The sequence below is a fragment of the Balaenoptera musculus genome, chromosome 1 (genome assembly GCF_009873245.2).
Source record: "Balaenoptera musculus isolate JJ_BM4_2016_0621 chromosome 1, mBalMus1.pri.v3, whole genome shotgun sequence".
Lineage (NCBI taxonomy): Eukaryota > Metazoa > Chordata > Mammalia > Artiodactyla > Balaenopteridae > Balaenoptera > Balaenoptera musculus.
The window spans coordinates 16,527,197-16,550,661 of NC_045785.1; the positions used below are offsets into that span (position 1 = coordinate 16,527,197).

General features: G+C 47.0%; 1 protein-coding gene across 1 annotated transcript in view; it reads left to right on the forward strand.

The window, feature by feature from the left end:
• Nucleotides 1-2,687: 2,687 nt before the first annotated feature.
• ALPL (alkaline phosphatase, biomineralization associated) overlaps nt 2,688-23,465 on the forward strand; it is a 60,112-nt gene continuing 39,334 nt past the window's right edge. The window contains exon 1 of the mRNA XM_036834983.1: nt 2,688-2,816. The gene's annotated coding sequence lies outside the window, so the exon portion shown is untranslated. The remainder of the gene's footprint in view (nt 2,817-23,465) is intronic.

Sequence of the window (23,465 nt, forward strand, 5' to 3'; positions counted from 1 at the left end):
GGTTAGTGGAAATGAGAAAACTCTGAGCTCCTGGGTCTTTTCACCTCTAACTCAGCTTCTGATGCCTGGTGAGCTTCAGACCTTGCTCAAGGCAGGGGGCTCATGGCACGCAATTAATAAACATGGAGTGAATGAATGAGTAGGAAAAGCCCCAGCTCTGACCCATTTAATAAACATGGAGTGAATGAATGAGTAGGAAAAGCCCCAGCTCTGACCCTGACCATTAGGTCATTTTCTTCCTCTGGCCTTCAGTTTCCTCATCTCTAATGAGGGTTATAAATGCCTTCCCTGTCCACCTTAAAAAACTGTCATAAGAATCAAATGAGATCATCAGCTCTTAGAATAAAGGGAGCTTGGAGGTCACGCAGTCCAATTTGCTTATTTTTTCAAGAAGGAAACAAATCCCCAGAGACACGGTATGTGTAGATGCAGAGAAACCTAATATAATGAACTGTTTTCTCACAGCTGAGTGGTCCACGAATCCTGGAATTCTAGAGATTGTCCAGTCCAGCCAGCCAGAGGAAATCTAGGCCTGGACAGGGAAAGCGATTGCTCAGCTCACCCAGGAAGCAGAGCTGGAAGATGGGGCTCCTGGTTTCCAGTCCAGGCCTCCTTCCTGCTGTGTTGACAGCACCAGGAGGGGTGGCACCCAGGGAACAGGGGAGGCAATGGCTGCTGGGTGACTCCACCTCAGTTGAATTCTTGGGGGACAGAGCCCAGGACCAGGGTAGGAAGAGTGAGGGAGGAAGGTAGCAGGACTGGCAAGGCAGTGGTCCGTCTTGCTCATAACCAATCCCTGGACTCCCAAGGTGGTACTTGGGGAAAAATCATCGACACACAGGAGGCCCAATGCTGGCCATGTGGTGCAACCAGAAGTGTCCATCCCCCCTCAGCCTTGGGGAGATCAGAAGTCAGGGGCAGGCATGGGGGCCCATGATTGGTGAAATGGGGTCCTTCCAACTCCCTGTTGCCTCAGCTCCCCAGCCTCTGTTCAGGCTGGGACAGGCAGACCTCCCATACCTGGGGATTTGCCCCTGGCTCACTGATGATGACACCATCTCAAGTCTCTTCGTATCCCTAAATCCTTCCTTGGAGTTTGTGAGCAATTACAGGACCCCTCCCAGGTTCTGGATGCTTTCACCCACAATTTCTTATGCAAAAGTGTTGTTTCCCAAACTTGATTCATTTACCACCTCCATGATTTTTGCCATAATAATCTAACCCACTGAATACATAAATAAATAATATTTAATCAATGTTTTGCTTCACTTTCTAAAAACATAAACTTATGTCAAAAAAAAACTTCATATCACTCCTGTAAATAAAGAAGCAGTTATCAGTTGCTAAAAATACAAGAAAAAAGAAAAATAAATACATTCTTGGTTTCTGGTGCCAGGCCCCAGTTCTTGTTCCAATTATACTGACAAGCCGCCTGCATGTTCTCTCTGGACCTCTGTTTTCTCCTCCCTAAAATGGGATTGTTGGGAGATAATGTATGCAAGATGCCTGGCTCTGAGCTGGCATGGGGTAGGTAAGAGAGAGAATTCTGGGCTGGTATTGGTTCTGCTGGTGTTGACACCTTCTCTGCTCTGCTCTGGCCTCAATCCCCTCCAGTCCCAGCTCCAACCCCCTTTATCTAGAACTTGAGAGTTTCCTGTGCACTTTTCAACCCTGACTCATATATTAATCTGCCTCTCAGCATGTGATAAGGGAAGCCAGGGGAGATAATGTCTGCCTATTAAAGGGCCGGCCATGCCACAGGGCTCAAATGATTTGCCCAAGGTCACCAGGGTGGAGTCTTGAACCTGGGCTGTCTGTTTCTACTGCATGGGGAGTGTTGGCTTCCTCCTCTGGTCACCCAGGGGACAGGTCCTCAGGCTCTGGCTGAGATGCAGTCTGCAGGAACCCTAGTTGGCTCTAAGGAGAAAGAGGGAACAGTCCCTGTCTAGGAGAGTTGGCCCTGTCTAGGGGAGGCTCCCCTCCCCGAAGCCACCCCCTTCTAGGTCTCCCTCTGCTTCCTCAGCCCCTAGCAAAAGAGACAGTCCAAGGGCAGGGGAGAGAGAGACAGGCTAGTGGTCTGGTTGGAGTGGGAAGGCGAGAGGGGACAGGGAGGAGAGTCAGAGACACAGGTGGACAGAGACAGAGAGAGAGACTCGTGGATAGAGATGGGTAGAGACAGAGACCCAAATAGAGACAGGTTGCCAGACACAGAGGCAGACGTACAGAGAGGGGCAGACATACACAGAGGGGCAGACAAGACAGAGGGCGCGAGAAAGACAGCCACAAAGAGACACAGAAGGAAGTTGGAGCCAAAGATAAAGACAACCCCAAAGAGTCGCTCACAGAGACGGAATCAGAGCCGGAGCTCGCGGAGAGAAAGTAGAGAGAGAGAGAGAGAGAGAGAGATGGTCGCGCGGAGGCGGAAAGAGCAGGAGAACACGGAGACAGCGGCACCCCAGCCCGCCGCAACCCCGCGCGGGGCACGAGCCGAGCCGGGGCGCGGGAAGGGGGAGGGTGCCCTACTCCCCGGCAGGGGGAGCCCTGGCCACGCGGCGGACCTGCGGGCATCGCTCCGGCCGGGGCCGGGGGCGGGGCGGGGGCGGGGGCGGGGAGGGCCGGGGCCCCGGCCGGGGGCGGGGTCGGGAGCAGGGGAGGGCTGCCTCGGCCGCGCTCGGGCCCGGCGGTCGCCCTTATAAGCCCGCGGGGGAGGTGGCCCCGGCAGCGTCGCGCTCCCGCTACTCCGCGCTCTCCGTCCCAGCGCACCGACATCTCGTCACTTGTGCCGGGACAGACCTTCGCCCACGAACTCAGCGCAGGTAAAGACTCGACGCTGGCTCCCGGCTCCCCGCGGCCCCAGGGATGTGGTCGATTCCCCGGCCCCTCCCACATCCTCCCCTCGCCTGGGGACGGTGGTGAGGTCGGATATCAGTGGTGGAGCAGGGACCTCCGCGCCCCGACACCTCCCAAGGCAGCCCATTATGAACCCCCAGCCACCTGTCCCGCTCCCGTACTCGCGTGCATCCGAGGCTCCCGGCGGGCGCGCTGGGCCGGGCTGGAAATCGGACTTGGCGCTCGCGGAGCCGGCGAGTCAAGGGGACTGCGCTCGCGACCGCTGCTGCAGCCCTGGGGTCTCCTACCTCCCAGGCCGCTGCCCGAGACCCCCACCTTCAGTCTAGGCACCTCCTTCCGGTGCTCCGTGACTGAGCGGCTTCTACGGAACCCCCTTGGTCCGAGATCAAGCGAGTCAGGTTGCCCACCCAGAACTGCCAACCACCTAGTAATCTCTAGATCTTGCCACAGCAGGCGGGGAGGGGGCTGGTCTGCTTGGGTGGGCTCCAAAGTAGTTTGGGCCAGAGCTGGGAACAGTAGAGGGAGGCAGGCACTTGGGTACGGGAGCCGCAGGGGGGTGGGAGTGGGGGGAACGGACATCCGGCGTGTTGGAGGCTGTTTGGGAGTCGGGGGTGGGCACAAAAGCCTTAGGGCAAAGCTCCGGAGCCCCGGAAGCTGAGGGAGTTTGCGATCCATCTCTGGGCATGTGCAGGTGAGCGGATAGCTCAGGGTTGGTTCCCACGCCTAGTCTGGATAAGAAAGGGTTAAATGCATGGTAACAATGGTGGGGCGGGAAGCTAAGGAAAACCCCATCCTTCCCCTACATTGTCCCTTCTGACCCTTTTTCCAAGCGTAATGGGATTGGGGGAGGGGGGCTTTACAAAGGCCTGTGGGTGGAGGGGGAAAACCCTGGAGATCAAAAGGGGGCAATTCTCAGGCCAGAAAGGGCCTCTGGGCCCTGGGAAAGAAAGACTCCCCCGGTGGGCCGGGCTTCCCTGGTAGGCAAGGGCTTGGCTCCCACACCAGCAAAGATGACAGCAACTGTTTATTGAATGCCTACTGTGTGCCAGGCTCCAACACTTCACATGCATCATCTTGTTTACAAATAGGAAGACGGAGGCCTGGAGAAGTTAAGTAAATATGAGACAAGGATGTGAATCCAGACTCTAAACCCTACAACCTTAGCTCCCTGCTTCCATTATATGACCCAAGAGATGAGGGGCTGACCTTGGTTCCTCTTCTGGCCCTGCTGGTGCTCAGTCTTGCCTCCCCCCATGCTCTAGACCTGCCTTCTTCAAATATTTAGTCCTCCCCACTGTGTTGTTCCCCGCACCCCCACCTACTCCACTCCCTGCCCCTGCTCTTGTCCCTTTGCCTCCTTTTTTCTTCCTGAACTTCATGCCTCTGAACTCCCTAAGCAGAAGAGGCTCCTGGACATGGCTTCCTAACTTACTCCCGGCCCCTGGAGTAAGACAGGCTTGAGTGATGGCCCCTGTCTGTATTTGTGGCCCCACCTGGAAAATAGGGAGTATGCCTCTCTCATGAGACTATTGTGAGGAATAAAACTGAACTGAGGCCAGAAATGAAATGCTATCTTCATTTAACAAATACTTAATGAATGCGCCAAGCCCTGTTCTAGGTGCTGAGAATGCAGCGGTAAATTAAACAGCCATCTGGACACTTGTATAACAAAATGTTTTCAGGCTCTGAAATTGACACTTTAGAATTGGAATTAAGCAATTCACAAGGAAGGAGATTAAAATGCAATAAGATGGGTAAAACTGATCAGCCAACCTTTGGTTTTCACTAATAGAAAAGGCAACCTAGCTGTGTGACCTGGGACAAATTCTGTTCTCTGTCATGCCCCAGTCTCCTCCTTTAAGCTGAGGAGATCAATAAATAGTATGATTAATGTATGCAAAGTGTTTAGCTGGTGTCTGTGCCTAAGAAAATATTGTCTATAATCAGCTCTAATCTCAGCAGAAAATGCAACCCTGAGACGGGGCATAGGGTTATGTCGCTGCCCCTGAACCCTGGAAACCTGTCACCCACCGCCTAGGCCCTGTCCTTTCCCTGATGGGCTGTGCTGTAGAGTGGCACGGCATCTTCCTTGCCCACACTCAGGTGCCACCTCCTGTCATCCTAAACTCAGCCTTGGCCAGGAGCCTGGAGGTCCTTGCTGGAAACAGGCCTGGGGCTGTTATCTCCGCAGTGCCTTCTGCCTCTATGTGTCCCAGCTTTGAAATGAGGTGAAACCAAACTCAAACCCTGCCTGTCCCATGGCTTACATACCCAGCATTCCCTGCAAACTAGAAATCAGTCCTGGAGAAGGGAAGTGACTTGTTCAAGGACACACAAATGCTACCTGGGGAGCTGGGGCTGGAGCCCTGGTGATCACCTCTAGCGATCTTCACGTTGTACCCATCTTTGGGGATGAGGCCTCTTAATCCAGGGGTAGGATCCAGTGACATAGCTCGGAGTTCTCACCTTGAGTTATTAATACAAAACTCAGAGCTTGAAGAGAACATTACGGGGAGAGGGAGCAAGCTGAGCTGAGAACCAGCGCTCAGAAATCTCCGCATGGCCACGGGAATGCAGACTCACCTTTCCAGTGCTATGTCGTCCTCATCCTCAGCAGGCTGGAGCTAAGCTGTGCAGTGTGTTTTTTTGTTTTTTGTTTTGTTTTGTTTTGAATTTATTTTTTTTAATATTTATTTATGGCCGTGTTGGGTCTTCGTTTCTGCGCGAGGGCTTTCTCTAGTTGCGGCGAGCGGGGGCCACTCTTCATCGCGGTGCGCGGGCCTCTCACTATCGCGGCCTCTCTTGTTGCGGAGCACGGTCTCCAGACGCGCAGGCTCAGTAGTTGTGGCTCACGGGCCTAGTTGCTCCGCGGCATGTGGGATCTTCCCAGAGCAGGGCTCGAACCCGTGTCCCCTGCATTGGCAGGCAGATTCTCAACCACTGCGCCACCAGGGAAGCCCATTTTGTTTTGTTTTGTTTTTAGAGATGTCCTCACTTTTAGAGGGCAGCTGTGGGCAGTAGATTGGAGGTTCATTCCCAGCACTGCTGTGTGACCCTAGACAAGTTTATTTCCCTCTCTGAGCCTCAGGTTAAGGAAATCATCTGTAATATGGGTTAATAATATGTACTTTGCAGATTTGCTGTGTGGGGCCAGCAAAATCATAAATGGTTTTTCACCATTGAATGGCTCAGCTGGGGCTGACCCACTGTTGGAGATTGTTGTTGAGAAGTTAATATTTCCTATGGGACAGTTTCTTTGCCACTACCAGGTGATCCATAAGGGCCAGAGGGAAGGCCCTATGTAGGTTACAAAGGCCTAGACAGGAGGGAAAGTGCTGGCTTTGGGATCAGCATCTTGGGTTCCAATCCCTAGCTGTGTGACCTGAGGCAAGTCACTTGGCCTCTCTGAGTGCTGGGTTCATAGTAGGCCCCCAGCAACTCTTCTCTGATGCTCAGTGTCCAAAGAACATTCAAGAATAGTCTCCATATTTTTCCACCCCCCTCATACCACCCCCCAACATTTCCTAATTACTCCCAGAAAAACTTCATGCTTAAAGTTTTCCATGCTGAAATTCTCAACCTCACTGTGGCATGAAATCAATTGTTTGCATTTAATTTGACTTCTCAAATTAAGGGGTAAAATTTGAGATGAGGGTTGGGGGTAGGGGGGAGGAGACGAGGAAAATGAAGTTAAACCAGATGTGTTTTTGTTTAACTGTTGGGTGGTGGTTAAACTGCCTGGGTATTAACATCGTTCTTCCTGAATTCCAGTAACCAGGAGTCAAGTTTCACTTAAAATTGTAGTGTTCCTTCCTGGCTACCGTGGACTTGCCCTCCCCATTATTATTATTATTACAATTTTATATTCATCTGAGGCCACAAAGTACTGGCCAGAGAAGAGACCTCATAGATGCCTCAGAGCTGGAAGGCATTTAAAGGCTGCCTCTGTCAACCGGCTGCTTTGCAGACCAGGGAGACTGAGGTCCAGAGAGGGGAAGGGCTTGCCCAGGGTCACCCATGACCGTCCTAAAAGTAACCACTATCTTGATTTTGGTGTGTATCATTTCCATAGCATATCCTTAATATATCTATTTTTTAAAAAGAAAGAATTGTTGAAGGAAGAATATAGATGGTATGCGTTGGTAGAGAAAGATCCACAACTCAGAGCAGAGTTTAAGCCCTTGAACTGTTGATATACTACCTGTATGACCTTGGGCAAGTCCCTTCCCCTTTCTGAGCCTCAGTGTCCTCATCTGTAACCCAAGTTGCCTGAAGAGCAGGAGTTGGGGGGTTGGGACATTCCTAAGACTTGGAATGGGTCTGATTTAATTTGAGTTGGTCCTCAAACATTTGTGACTTAGGTTATGGCAGGTCAGTCACAAACTGCCCTCCTGAGGCAGAAAAGGGTGGGGGTGGGGGCACTGTTGACTCCCACAGTGATTTTTTTTTAATTTTATTGAAATATAGTTGACTTACAGTGTTGTGTTAGTTTCAGGTGTACAACAAAATGATTCAGTTATACATATACATATATTCATTCTTTTTTAGATTCTTTTCTCATATAGGTTATCATAGAATATTGGGTAGAGTTCCCTATGCTATGCAGTAGGTCCCTGTCGGTCATCTATCTTATATATAGTAGTGTGCATGTGTTAATCCCAAGCTCCTGGTTTATCCCTCCCCGCCACGTTTCCCCTTTGGTAACCATAAGCTTGTTTTCGATGTCTGTAAGTCTCCTGCAGTGATTTTAAAACTTTGATTTCATTGCTGGTGATTTCATTTTACATAAAAATAAGGGTTTCTGGCTTCCCTCAAAAGATCAAAAGATGTGGCCACTCTGGGCTGCATCCCTGCCTGGCCACCATGACTGGAGCTGATTAGCAGCTGCTCTATCCACTTGACCGCAGTCCCCACTGTGCCCTGCTCTCACTGTGCCAAATGCCCTGCATTTGATTCATTGCCATTCCCTGCCTGCCTCCTGAGTTTGCAGTTTCTGGGCTAGGTGCATGAGGCTTGGGCCAGCCCTCAGGAGGCTCAGGGTAGGAATGTGGGACACATAGACACCAATCCCTCTTCCGGGGCCTGGCAGCGTCTCTGAAACATGTCAGCCAGGATGAGGGAGCTTTCTTTCTGCTTTTCTGGTCCCAGGAAGAGGCTAAGGGCTCTAGAGTTTGGGGGCTAATAGAGCATCAGCCTGTCAGTGCTTAGGAAGCTGGGCCCGGGGCCCACCCCCTTGGGGACAGGCAACCTGGGGTGCTTCAGACTAGAGATTATGCAGCCCCCTGAGGGGAGGGACTCCCTTGACATCTGCCGCCTCACCTAATGCTCCCGGTAGCCCTGTGCATTGGTGTCACTTTGCAGACAGGAAACACCGTCTTGCACTCTGAACCCACAGCTCTCTGTTCTGCCCCCTTTTCTGGGGACCAAGGCCTGGTGATTGATGACAGGCCGTAGCCCAGCTGTAGCACAGATCTCCAAATCGCCGTGTCTGAGCTCAAGGGCAGTGCAGGAGGCCATGAAACCTCATGGTTAAAGCTCACGGTGAAGGCTCTGGAGGCAGCTGCCTAGCATGAGATCCTAGGAGGTCTCCACAAGCAAACTGCTCTGTGGGGTACAAGGTGAACAAGGGGGAGCCTTGATTCCTGACAGAGCCACAGGGCCCCTGGTCCCTGCAGCTGCAGAGGAGTTCGAGGAATGACCTTGTGTGGGAAGTAGCATTTTGTGAGCACCCGCTGGGTACCAGGCACTTAACCCATCATCTTTGAACCTCACCTACCCCTCACTCCCTGCCATTTTGCAGTTGAGGCTCAAGGGATGGACACCTTGGGTCCAAACCCCTCCCCTAGGTGCCTCAGTCACCCTGCCCTGACCCAGGGAAGGGAGAGAGGGGAATGGCGGCTGGGAGGCTATTTCCTCTGAGACCCTGTAGTGAGGCGCTGACCCAGGGCTTGTTTGAGAGAAGCGTCTTCATCTTCCCAGATCTCAGTTTGTGATTCAGGTGGATGAACTTCAGCTGACCAGGTCTGCAAGCTGCCGGACAAGCCCAGCTAACATTTTATGTTCTTTAAAAAAGTGTTTAGGTGGCTTTTATTTGAAAAACCATAAATCCCACTTCTTAAAAATTTTTTTTTAATTTTTTTAATTTTTATTTTTTGGCCGCATTGGGTCTTTGTTATTGTGCGCGGGTTTTCTCTAGTTGTGGTGAGCGGGGGCTACTGTTTGTTGCATGCACGGGCCTCTCATTGTGGTGGCTTCTCTTGCTGCGGAGCGTGGGCTCTAGGCACACGGGCTCAGTAGTTGTGGCTTGCGGGCTCTAGAGCGCAGGCTGAGTAGTTGTGGTGCACGGGCTTAGTTGCTCCACGGCATGTGGGATCTTCCTGGACCAGGGCTTGAACCCGTGTCGCCTCCATTGGCAGGTGGATTCTTAACCACTGCGCCACCAGGGGAGTCCCCGTAAATCTCACTTTTAAAAGGATCTGCCATGTGACTCTTTGTGAAGTCAAGTTCTTGCCTTCTCTGATCCACCTTTTACTTTGTCTACAGAACAGCAGGGTGGGCACTCTCCCAGACCTCAGGTTGAGGTTGTCAGTTCGCTGTCCTGTAATCCTCTAAGCTGGCTGTCATTCACCTGTGTCAGGCTTGGCCTCTCTGAGTATCATTTGTCTCTTTCTTACTCCACCTGTTCCCACTTTGACTTACTGGCCTCTTAACATACAGGAGTTAATAACGTACTCATCTGCCACCATTCTGGGTAGAAAGTGTGTCAGCTGACTCTGAGACCCCCTCCCCTCCTTCACTCCTTCTTAGCACCTGTATAGCTGCTCTGTTTCCTCTGCCTCATTAAGCGAGCACCCCCCTCCCACCTCCACACACCACCGCTAACATTGCCATGCCAGGTGGTACTCAGCGCCTGTCCTGGAACTGTTCAGTTAGTCTAAACGGCTGCCCTATGTGGCAAGTGCAATTATCCCATTACAGATGAGGAAACTGAGGCACAAGATCACTCAGCCTGGAAAGTGGGAAATATACACACTCATCCCCTACCATTGCCAACCCACCCACTCAAGGATGCTTTCTTCTTTGTGACATGAATGACACACCCTGTTTTCCTAGAAGAGTCTGGTTCCTTATTTTGAAATTATGAAATCTAGTAATTCATATTTCAGCTTCAGTTAGCCTATCAGGATATCAAAGATAAACAAGTTCCTCTCAACAGCTCATATGAGACTTGCCTTAATCACTTGAGTAATTTTTGTGAAAATGCTGTGAGTTTTCATTTTTCCCCTTGACCTCATCCTTCCAACTAACATTTAAGGTCTTACTCTGTGTCAGGAACTGAGCAAATCACTTTTAATGACCTTATTATATTTAACTTGTTATCCTCTCCATTTTATAGAGACGAAAACTAAAGCTCAGAGAAGCTGAGTAACTTTCTCAAGGTCACACAGCTAGAAGGAGGCGATGAGACCCAAATTCAGGTCTCATGCCTTCCTGCCCAATCAGATTAGCATCTGGATTCAATTTTTTTGTCTGGATACAAGCCCTCAGGGGACCTTGCTGTATATATTTGTTTTCAGTGGAACCATCTGTCTCTAGGGTTTGCAAAGTCACGTGGGATGTCTCAGAGGAAGGTGACCAAGGACAGGCACACTCCTGGTTGGACAGCAGCTTCTGTTCTCCAAGACAATGGGTTTTGGCCTGGACACCTCCTCTTCTAGTCAAGAGGAAGGAAATGACAATCCTAGCAGGAAGCATCCTCAGAAAGCCGGAGGAGCCTGGGTTTGAATCCCAACCCTGCCATTTCAAGCTGTGTGACCTTGGACACGTCCCTTTCCCTCTTGGCTTTCAGTTACCCTGCCTGACAACTATGGCTTGTTTGAGGGAGGCAAGGTTAGGACTTTTCTAGTTCACGTGTGGCAAGTAGTTGGCATGCATGCTGTCACCCTCTTGTCCTATACATGTCAGACATGACTAATCAACCACTGCTCTCTTTCCTTCTAAACCTCAAGTTCCTTCTAAATGCAGTCCTCCAGGCAGCCATTATCCACTCATTAGAATTGGCACACAAGATGGAAAGACATCCCAGAACCAAATTAGACTTAGGCATTGTGTGAACAGGGGCAGAGAAGGGACAGGCCCAGGGTGGTGCCCAGGTCAGTGTCACTGTGCTCCTCAGTCTTCTTTTCCTGGCCTGGGAAAGCAGGAGGACTCCTGAGCTAGACGGCGGCAGAACTCACTTCTGGTGTAGGGTGGAGACCTTCCATGGAGCTGTGTCCCTGGTTCACTCCTCAAGGAAGGGTGGGGAATGGTTTCTGGGGCTGGTCACAACTCAGGCTTAAAGTAAAAATGAGAAGGAAGAGGCTGGTTTCAGATGGTCCCGGAAAGAGTTCCGCTTACCCCTTCCCCCACCCTCCATAATAATATCCATAGTAGTAGTAATAGTAGTAATAAGAGTTATTAACATCTACTGAATATTTGTTATGCACCAAGCCACTCTACTAAATGCTTTATATACATTCATGCTTTTAATCCTTGTAACAGCCCATTTTTCAAGTGAGGGAAATGACTTGAAGGTGAAATAATTTGCCCAAGTTTCCTCAGCTGGTGAACCAGCAGGGTTGCTGAGATTAGAATTTTCACATCCGTCCAGCCCTGAAGCTGGCTCCCCTCCCTGGCTCAGTTTCCACACTGGCTCTTCCTCACTCACCATCATCACCTCTCATTTGTGACCCTGACATTCCTTCACCTGTGGAAAGTGCTCTTCTGCAGGCAGAGCCTTCCATGTACGCATGGGAGTAGCACAGCAAATGGCATCTCCATGTTGCAGGTTAGAAAATCGGGCCTGGGATCACACAGTGAGGAAATGGTTATCCCTGGGCCCTGGATTGGCCAGGGCAGCCTGGGTTGGGGGATGGGAACATGGGAGTGTTGCAGCTGAGGTGGGGTTGAGTTGCTGGCCCCCCATCCTGGATGAACCAAATCTAGTTCCTGTTTTAATCAGCCATGGGACCGTAGATGAGTCACTTTAATACTCATTTAATAGTCACTTTAATACTGGATACTGCCAGCCTCAGTATCCAGGCTCTTATACTTTTCCAGTTTTAAAGCTCTTTCTTATTCATGAACTCACTGAATCCTTGAAACAGCCCAATAAAGTATTATCTTCATTTTGCAAAATGGAAACAGGCTCAGGTCAAGTCGATGGCAGAACCAGCCCTCAAACTCAGGTCAGGATCCCAGGCTAAAGATCTTTCCCCGAATGTGTCCCCCAACCTGTCCCATCTTTGCCTTTGCACCTGCTGTCCCCTCCCCTGCGGTGTCCTCCCTGCCTGTGTTGCCAGTTGGCATCACGGCTGCTTTTCTAGATCTTGCTTGGAAATCTTCAGTCCTTTGTAATCTGATCATCCAGGTAGTGTCTGGCTCTGTGTGAGTTTCTGGAGGGCAGGAACCCCATCTGAGTCATTCGTGAATCCCAGTGTCTAACAAGGTACCCGCATTCAGCAAGTGTCCAATGATGTTAACGTAACGAAAGGCTGCCCCGCCTGGCAGGGGTGTCCACAGCCCAGCCGGGCTTGGTTCCCATGGGGAAATCTGGAAAGGCTGTGCCGCTGGGTTTAACACCTGAGCCACTCCAGGCTGAGCCTGGCTGCCCTTCCCGCATCTGCATTGGTATCTTCTTCTCTCCACCAGTGACATCAGCTCATGAATGATTGGTTAATGATTGGCAGCAGGACAATCCAGCCTCCCTATTGGTGGCTCAGACCCTTAGTCAGGTATGAGTTTCCCCAGCATCATACCTCTGACCAATCTTGTCCAACTTGTTCACAGATGGACCCTCAGTGCCAAGTAACCTTAATTTCTTTAAAAATAGTAACAGCCGTCATTTGCCGAATCTATATAACATGCATTCTGGTGCATAGTACGCACTTAATACATATATGGTGAATGGGTGAATGAATACTTGCAGGAAATAACATCTCTTAGGAACTAAGACCTTGTATGACCTCCATGCCTGTTTCCTCCTCTGTCCCTGAGAGGTACTCGGAGGAGTGATTGATACATATATATCAATAGATGTTTGTTTTAAATAGGTCATGAACCAGGCTCTGCTTTAAGTGCTTCACTTATATTTATTCATTTATCCTCACAACTGAGCCCCAGAGAGTCTAAGTAATGTCTCCTAGGTCACACAGTTGGTACCAAGTGCAAATATTTTCATACCTTCCAGGGCACATGTATTCCAAGTAATATAGTGTGGTGACCACTTTCCCCCAACCTCTTTCCATAGCACAGAAGCCCCTGCCCCAGAGCCTGTGGTCATAAGTAGTAGGTGAGTCCAGTGGTGGTTTTGCCCCCTGGCTAGGAAACATCTCCATGGATATAAAATGCTTAACACAGTGCCGAGCACATAGTAGGTCTTGTGATCATCATCTGTGTAACAGGCATGGATCCTGCCCTGTATAGAAGCCCACAGGAGGGAGACCTGAGTCTGCTGGAGAAAGCCAGGAGATCCTTCACGGAAGAAATTAAAGCAGCCCTGAATGACTGTAACAGCACCAACTGATACCTCCTGAGGAGCAGACGCTGCCCCAAGTGTGTTAGATGTAGGAACTCATCAGCCCTGGGAGGTAGCACCGTACTTAATCATCCCCACCCCACGGATGAGAGAAATGAACTCACTTGCCCAGGAAATGGTTAGTAGCTGGCAGGCCGGCATGTAAATCCCAGCCATCAGGCTATGGAGTCTGGCCGTACTGCCTCCTTTTGTACGGAAAGGCTCATCGAAGTTTCCTGCTGGTCAGTTCCTCTCACCTCTGCTCAGGGCTGGCTGTTGGCAAGCAGGCCTGTGTGAGTGTACACGCTATTACATGATCCTTGGAGTGGAGGAGAGTTTCCCCACCTCCTGGAGCGCCTTCCCCACATCACACCCTGAGGCTGGGCCCAGACAGAGGTTTTCAGGAAAGGAAACCAGCCTACCACCTCACCCCTGCCTGGGGCAGCCCCCGCACGTGTCAGCCCCCGCACGTGTCAGCCCCCGCACGTGTCAGCTCCCTAATTCCCTGGCACTGCTCAGAGCCGACAGCAACAGGGACTAACATCCCTCCCGATGGGGAAGATTCGTGACAGTTCTGAGGGAGGTACTACTGTGGTCTATAATACACAGAGGCAGAAACAAGACTCAGTGTGGTTAAGTAACTTGCCCAGGGTTGCAGAGCTGATGGGTGGAGGAGCTGGGATTTGAACCCAGAGTCTGGGGGCTTTCCCCTCTGCTTTTCAGTCTGCTCTGAGCTGACTGGTTTTGCCTCTGGTGATGGAAAAGTTGTCTGTCTTGGGGATGTCTGGTCCGGAGACTTAGGCCTGCCTCCAAACAATCTTAATTTGTTTAATAATACTAAGAGTTGTCATTTGCTGAATCCCCATGTGTGGCCTGCTAAGTAAGTGTTTTATACACCCTTTTTCATTTGGTCCTCTTAAACTTCCCACAGAGTAGGTACTCCAATCCCAGCTTTTACAGGTGAAAAGGAGAAGCACGGAAAAGGGAAGGGACTTGCCCAAGGTCATGCAGCTCATAAGTGGTTAAGCCAGAATTGGAACCTGGGCAGCCTGGCTCCGGAGTGTGGGCCCGTAGTCACTTGATAAATGTTAGATAGGTCTCTGCAGGCCAGATGTGTAAACTCTTCGTGCACCTGATGGTTCTTCCAGAGCCCGACTCAGGTAGTGGGTGCAAGGCAGGAGTTGAGCAAATGGCAGGAATAGACTGCGGGACACTCCCTGGCCCCCTGAGCCGAGGATGCAGAGTTTATCTACCCCTTGTGTGATCCTGGTCGAAGGGAGGAACGGACAGGGGTGGGGAGCACAGGGGGGCAGTCCCGGTGTCTCCAGAACCAGGGTCAGAAGGAGGCCAGAGTAATTAGCCTGGCTGAAGCTACTGCTAACTGAGAATCCTCAGTGGGGGACTGGCCCCAGCTTCAGTCCAGGGCTCTGGCCTTGGACCTGACCCTCCTGGAGTTCCATCTCAGGCTTCCAGAGTCTTCCTGGGGTGGCAAATCTCAGAGCACTGGTGTGTGTGAGAACTTTGCTCTGCAATTTCCCCCTTCGACACCAAGTCCCTGGACTGGCCTGCCTGCCCCACTTCGTCCTTTTGGAGGAAGCAGATCTTTTCCTCTTGAGTGGCTACTTGATTCGAATAATCAAGTATTTCCCCACTGGCCCCTGGCCAGGCAGAGCTCACTTGGCAAGGCCTCTAGCTGGGGCTCTGAGGCAGGCCTGCCAGCCTCCCCGTCCTGTGGCACGCTCTGATCAGCGAGACTGAGATGCACGGAAAACCCTGTCCCATTGGCTTTGCTGGGCAGGCCCCAGGTGGTTCCTGTGGCAGAGGCAGGGCTGACCTTGGGCTTTGTTCCCTCACTGTCTGGAGTGACTACTGTTGGGGGAAGGAGGGGCTGTCCCCACTTCAGAAAATTCACGCTGGAGTGGCCTTTCTTGTCAGCTCACTTGGGTGTCAGCTCTTGGCGCCTGTCAGGCTGGAAAAAGGAGGAAGCAGAGTCAGGAAGGAGGAAAGATGGGTGCAGAACATTCATTCATTCATTCATTCAACAAACATTTCCTTAGCCCAATTGCCTGCTAGGCCCAAGGCTGGCTGCTGGAATTCGCAGACAAATCTGGTCTCGCTTTTCCTTCAAAGATCAACCAGTGTGTGCAGGAGATGGTCATGTAAACAGACACATTCAGACACACTCACCAGGTGGTGTAGGGTGAAGGAAAGTTCAAGAGCTGTGGGACCAGAGGAGCCACCTAACCAAGCCTCGGGCAGAACAACCACAAAGAATTCCTGCGGGAGGCAGCGTCATTCTTTTTTTTTTTCCTCTCTCTTTCCAACAAATACTGAGCATCTTCTGCAGGCAGGTGTGGTTTTGGGTGCTGGGGATACAGGAGCTCCTCTGTAATGCAAAAGACAGACCATAAAATAAAATTGGGTTAATTTCAGCCAGTGATGAGCAGGGTTGTGAAACAGTGAGGGACTGGGGTGCGGTAGGGGCTCAGAGGAGGTGGCCTTTGACCTGAAGAATGAGAAGGAGTGATCCAAGCAGAGACCTTGGGGATGAGTGTTCCAGGCAGGGGAACAGGCTGTGCAAAAACCCTGAGGGAAGAGAGCAGGGCACAGAAGGTCTGAGTGGTGAGCGGAGGGGGCCAGGAGGTGATGTCAGAAGGTGGGCTGGACCCAAAGCTTGCAGACCTCAGACTGACTCTGGGAGAATCAGCAGGGCCTGCCAGGAGAAGTAAGGTAAGGGTGACCTGTTTGTTCGGTGGCCCCTTAAACGGTTGTTTAAGCAGGAATGGCCTTTGGGGTTTGCCACTCCAGCCCTCTCCAGGCACAGAGAGGGAAAGTGACCCTGCCAGGTCGTGAAGGGAGGTGGTAGGACTGTATCTGGGTCCCCTAGCCACCAACCAGTTTCTCTCCAATATGCCCACACAGCCCCTCTGAATTAAGGCAAACACTTACTAAGCACTTACTGTTTGCCAAGAAAGTTACATATCTTGGGCTTCCCTGGTGGTGCAGTGGTTGAGAATCTGCCTGCTAATGCAGGGGACACTGGTTCGAGCCCTGGTCTGGGAAGATCCCACATGCCGCGGAGCAACTGGGCCCGTGAGCCACAATTACTGAGCCTGCGCGTCTGGAGCCTGTGCTCCGCAACAAGAGAGGCCGCGATAGTGAGAGGCCCGCGCACCACGATGAAGAGTGGCCCCCGCTTGCCACAACTAGAGAAAGCCCTCGCACAGGGACGAGGACCCAACACAGCCAAAAATAAATTAATTAATTAATTAAATTTTAAAAAAAAAGAAAGTTACATATCTTGCCTACTTTGACAGGAGGAGGTGACCTGGGTTCCAGATGATTGACCCTGGCCGAGTGACTGAACCTCAGTTTACTCATAAAATGGGGACAGTAATGGTTTCCAGCTCATAAAACTGTTGAGGATTCAATGAGATATGAAGCGTGTTGAACAGTCTCTATAGTGCTTGGCAAAATGTGAATATTTACTGAGCATTTTTGTTTTCATTTAAGTTGTTTTATGGACCCTGAGATCTTTCAGTGGATTAATCATGATCCTTGTTCAAGCACATTTATCACTGGTTCATAATGTCCCTCTTGTATATTTTATTATTTTTATTTATTTATTTTTTGGCCCCACCGCGTGGCATGTGGGATCTTAGTTCCTCTACCAGGGATCGAACCCATGTCCCCTGCAGTGGGAGCGTTGAGTCTTAACCACTGGACTGCCAAGGAAGTCCCTATTTTATTATTAAAAATAAATTTTAAATGCCTATGAGCCATCATCCAATACCTTACATCTTCCTCTGGTTCCTCCATCTGTCTCCTACCCACCTTTCTTCATGTGGGGTAACCACTCTCCTGAGTCTGGGCTTTCTCATTCCCTTGCCTTTTAAAATTATTATTTTAAACTTTTGATTAATACTTTATTAGTATTATTATCACACACAGATATACGTATTATACATATGAAGTTTCTCATTCCCTTTGCCTTTTTTGGATTAGTATTTAAAATCATATATATGTGTGTGTTATATACATTATGTAAAAAATATATATTTTTTACTTTATGAAAGTGTATCATGCTTTACATAATCTCCTGGGACTTGCTTTTTTCACTCAATCTTACATTGCCGAGATTGATCCAATGGTTGCATGTAGCTGTAATCCTTTTTTTTTAACTACAGTATAATATTCCACTGAGTGTTCCGTAATTTTTTTTTTTTGGCCGTGCCACCCTGTTTGTGGGATTTTAGTTCCCCGACCAGGGATTGAACCTGGGGCCTTGGCAGTGAAAGTGCCAAGTCCTAACCACTGGACCTCAAGGGAATTCCCACCGCAGTTTTTATTTAGTCAATTTCTTGTTGATGGCATTTGGGTTGTTTTCAGGTTTTTGCTAGTGTAGAAAAAGCACTATGAGTATTCATGTACATGCTTTCTAATGCATATATATAGAAATTATCTCTTGATATATAACTAGGAGTGGAATTGTGGGGTCATAGGGTATATGAATATTTGTTCAGTATCACAAGATAAGAGCAAACTGTTTTCCAAATGATTGTATCAGTTTATACTCCCACCAGTAACATATAAGAGATCCTGTTGTTCTACATCTTCCATAAGTGTTGTCAGACTTCTTATTTTTTCCAACCCAACAAGTATAATGATTTCTCATTGTAGATTTGATTTACATATCCCTGATTGCCAATGAGGTTGAAGAAGTGTGTATGAATGTGTGTGTGTGAGATGTCTTTTGCCCATTTTTAAATTAATTAATTAATTAATTAATTATTTTTGGCTGTGTCAGGTCCTCCTTGGGGCGTGCAGACTCCTCTCTAGTTGAGGCATGCAGGCTTAGTTGCTCCGAGGCATGTGGGATCTTAGTTCCCTGACCAGGGATCGAACCCACGTCCCCTGCACTGGAAGGCGGATTCCCAACCACTGGACCACCAGGGAAGTCCCTTGCCCATTTTTCTATTTGTCCTTTTTTTGTTCTTTTCTTATGGATTTGTAATAGTCCTTCCTTCCTCCCTCCCTCCCTACCTCTCTCCTTCCCTCCCTTCCTTCCTTCCTTCCCTCACTGTGTGGTTTGCAGGATCTCAGTTCCCTGACCCGGGATTGGACCCAGACCACAGCTGTGAAAGCCCGGAATCCTAACCACTAGGCCACCAGGGAACTCCCTTGTAATAGTTCTTTATATTTCTGAGTCTACTGATGTTTGGGAAACTGAAATTCTAAAATTTAATAGAGTCTAATCTAGCACTGTTTTATTTAATATTTAGTGCTTTTTGGATCTTATTTAAGAAAGTGTGCCTTAACTCCAAGATCAGAAAGCTGTCACCTACAGTTTCTACTAAATGTTTCAAAGTTTTGTTTTTCACATTTAAGACCTTGATCCATGTTCAGTTGATTTTGTGTATAGTGTAGGATAAGGATCCAATTCAACTTTTTTCCCATCTGGGTACCCATTTTTTCTTATGTTTTCCAGTTCTCTTTGTAGCTGGTATATGAAAATGCAATAGGCTTTTTTGCATTTGATCTTATCAAGCTAATTTGCTAAACTCTATTTCCAATTATTTGTCTGTAGATTCTATGCAGACAATCAGTTACAAGTAATGATAGTTTTCTTTTGTATTTTTAGATCTTTATGCTTTTAACTTTTTTCCTCATCTTATTACACTGTCTAGGACTACCAGTACAATCTTAAAAATTTAAAAGGTGGTATTAGGTATCCTTGTCTTGTTTTTTAGAGATAATGTTCTAATGTTTCCCCATTTAATATATATGTATTGCAGATTTTTTATAAATGGCTTTTTTTAGGTTAAGGAAGCTTTCTTCTATTCATAACTTACCGAGAACTTCTTGAAAATAATAATTTGTGTTGAATTAATTTGCATTAAATGCTTTCAAAAAGTATCTTGAGATGATTATATGGTTTTTCTCCTTTAATCTGTTAATGTAGTTAATTACATATTTGATCTTCTAATATTAAACCGTCCTTGCAGTCCTAAGGTAAGTCTAACTTGTATATTGGTTATTCTCTTATATCTTGTTTAGAATTATTTTATCAGTTTTCATGAATAAAATGGGTCTGTAATTTTCATTTTTTATGTTGTACTTTTCTGGCTTTGGTATTGCAATAATAATGGCCTCATAGAAGTAGATAGTAATATTTTCTCTTTTACTGTTTTCTGGAAAAGTCTGGGTAAAATTGAGATAATTTGCTTCTTGAAGTCTGATAGAACTCACCTGTAAAATCACCTTGGCCTGTTTCTGTTTTCTTTGTGGAAAGATTTTAACTACTGTTTCAATTTTTAAATTGTTTCCTTATTTCTTCTTGAGTCAGTTTTGGTATGTTATATATGTATTTTTAGAAATGTATGCATTTAATCTGCATTTTCATATTTATCAGTGTAAGGTTGCTTATAGCATTTCCTTATTGTATTCCTCTTTTCTGTAATAATTGTGTATTATCTCTTTCTCCCTCTGTTTATTTTTTAAAATTAATCTTGCCTCAAGTTTATTGACTTTTTTAAAGGACCAACTTGTGGCTTTGATCTTCTCAGTTTAATCTTTGTTTTCTGTTTTGTTGATTTCTGCTCTTTGTAATCTCCTTTTATTTTCTTCGAGTTTCTGTTTTTTCTAATTTCTTTAATTGGAAACTTAGCTCATTAATTTTTAGACTTTCTTTGCTGCATTGCAGTTTTTGATATATAGTGTTTTATTATCGTTCAGTTCTAAGTGGTGTTTCATTTCTACTATGACATTTCTTTGATCTATGAGTTATTTAGGGATTTTTTAATCTCTAAGTGTATGGAAAATTGTTTGTCCTTTTAAAAACTAACTTCAAACTTAATGGTCAGAGAATGTGGACTCTGTGAAGACCTGTTATTTAAAATGTGAGACTTGTTTTGTGGTCTGGTATGTGATTAATTTTTAAAATGTTTGACTGTTCCTGAAAAGTATGTGTGTGTATCCTACTTTTTAATTTCAATTTATCTTGCTTTTTCTGTTTCGTTTTAATATTTTATTACTTTAAAAGAATTGTTAGCTGTAGCTCTTCCCTGCAAAGACAAGATTAGCACTTTCTTATACCCTTTGGTCTCTCTCTTCCCTTTCAACCCTTATACTCTTCAGTGACATGCCTTTGAGCCCCCATGACAGCACATTAAAACTGTCTAGGTTTTGCAGTTCTGAGTTGTTCAGATATTATATATTTGTCTTTGATCTGGGGATTTTTTTTAAACACTAAACTTTACTAAGTTATTTGCTCAGCTTTCACATATCTTTAGTATCATATGTGGAATTTGTTTCTATTACTGAAGTAGTTACTTCAAAATTTTTTTTGGGGGGGTGTCTTTTTGTATAAACCTGAGCCATTGAATGTTTTTTTTTAGCCTTTAACATTTGAATGGCAGTTTAGCTGGATATAAAATTCTCAGTTCAAATTCTTTTCCTTTGGTACTTTGGTCAATTCAATTTGTTACTTATTCCTTTGTAAGTGATCTGTTTTTCTCTAGACTTTGAGAATGTGTCTTCTGATAGTCACTCTAATATTTCTGAGTGTGGGTTTTTCATTATCTATCCTGTCTGATGTATTTGGGATGCTTTCAAACTGAGATCTATCATTTTTCTTCAGTTCCAAGGTTGTCTTCATTATTTCTTCAAATATCTCTACTTTTGATTTATTTTCCTCTCATGGGACTCCTGATATCTAGATGTTGGCACTTATATTTCCATCTCTCTCTTTTTTTTGGTTGATGTATAATTTCATTCAATAAAATGCACAGATCTTAAGTGTTCAGTTCAATGTGGTATTTTGACCAATTACATTACCTTGTAACCATAACCCCAAAATAAGATTTAAAAAAATTTTGTCTCTGTAGCAATTTCCCTCACAACCCTTTCCAGTCTATTTTTCCTCCCAAATTGCAATCATTATTCTGATTTCTTTTACCATAGATTAGATTGGTCTTTTCTAGAGTTTCGTGTAAATGGAATCATACAGCAGATACTCTTCTGTGTCTAGCTTCTTTCACTTAGCATAATGTTTTTGAGATTCATCTATGTTTGTTGCCTCAATAGTTCTCTCCTTTTTTTGCCAAGTGGTTTTCCGTTGAATTAATATACCACCATTGTTTATTCATTGATCTGTTAGTGAATATTTAAACTGTTTCCAGGGACTTCCCTGGCGGTCCAGTGGTTAAGACTGCATGCTTCCAATGCAGGGGGCGTGGCTTCAATCCCTGGTCGGGGAACTAAGATCCCACATGCCATGCCGCCAAAAATTAAATAAATAGCGTGTTTCCAGTTTGGGGGTATTATAAATAAAGTTCCTATGAACACTTAATGTATGACTCTTTGGGTGTATTTTCTTTCTTTTTTTAATAAATTTATTTATTTATTTTTGGCTGTGTTGAGTCTTCATTGCTGCGCAGGGGCTTTCTCTAGTTGCAGCGAGCGGGGCTACTCTTTGTTGTGGTGTGCGGGCTTCTCATTGTGGTGGCTTCTCTTGTTGTGGAGCGTGGGCTCTAGGTGCCCGAGCTTCAGTAGTTGTGGCACGCCAGCTCAGCAGTTGTGGCACACGGGCTTAGTTGCTCCGTGGCATGTGGGATCTTCCCGGACAAGGGCTCGAACCCATGTCCCCTGCATTGGCAGGCGGATTCTCAACCACTGCGCCACCAGGGAAGCCCTTTGGGTGTATTTTTATTTCTCTTGAGCAGATACTTAGGAGTGGAATTGCTGGATCATGTGATAAGTGTATGTTGGTTTAACTGCCAAACTCTTTTCCAAAGTCAGTGTACTTTATTACATAACCATGAGTTTTTCTACATTCCTGCCAATGTTTGATTTTGCAAGTCATTTTGATTTGGTTTTAGTCATTCTGGTGTGTGTGAAACGGGTTTAATTTTCATTTACCTGATGATAATGATGTGGAACACCATGAACTATTGGTCATTCGTATGTTTTCATTTTGAAGTGGCTAAGTCTCTTGCCCATTGTGTGTGTGGGGAGTTGTTAATCATTTTATTGGCAACTTTAGGAGTTCTTTATTTACTGGATACAAGTCCTTTGGGAGCTATGTGTATTGTGTGTATTCTTTCCCATTATGTGTCTTGTCTATTCAGCTTCTTAATGGTATCTTTTGATGAGCAGAAGTGTAAAATTTTGATGAAGTCCAAATTATCATTTTTTTTTAATGAAGTTAGGACTCCTTGCCTTACCCCAAAGTCACAAAGATACCTGCTTATGTTATCTTCTAGAGGCTTTATGGTTCTGGCTTTTATAGTTAGGATTATGGGGACTTCCGTGGTGGTCCAGGGGTTAAGACGCGGCGCTTCCACTGCTGGGGAACTAAGATCCCGCATGCCGTGTGGTGCGGCCAAAAAAAAAAAACCAAGAAGATTTGTACAATTAGGTTTATGATCCATTTCAAATTAATGGAGTAAGATTGGGGCTGCTGTTTTCACTTTTAACTGATCTTTTACCATTTCTTTCATATTTCCGATTTCTTAATCCTTCCTGCCTTCTTCCTGGAAATATTCCTCCATCTGATATCCCCGTTCCCTATTTCATTCCTCAGCTGCAGTATCCATTCTGCAGTTAATTCTACCTATTATGTTTGTTATTTCAACTGTTTTTTCATATAGAATATTTCCACTTGGGTCCTTTAACACTTTCTTATTCTGTTTTGTTTCACTAATATCTTTTCTTATTTCTTCGGCGTGTTTCTAATGCTTATTTTAAAATTCTCAGTCCATCTGTTGAACACGGCTGATTCCAGTGGTATCTCTAATTGGTTTGTTTTTCTTTTGAAGCCAGTGTACTCCTCGGATTCCCTGTTCTGTAACCCGTGAGCTCACTCCTCGGGGTGGGAGGGTTTCAGCTATTCTGTCTGGTGCTGCATGTTGGGGTAAGAATCCAAGCCTGACCCTGGTCTCTGTCAGCATTGATGAGCCCAAGGAGATGACGGTCCCAGAGTGGAGGCCCCCAGGTGTCAGAACTGCATAGTTCCTCCCTGGGTTTGTCATCACGACCCTCACCCCCAGCACCCCCACCA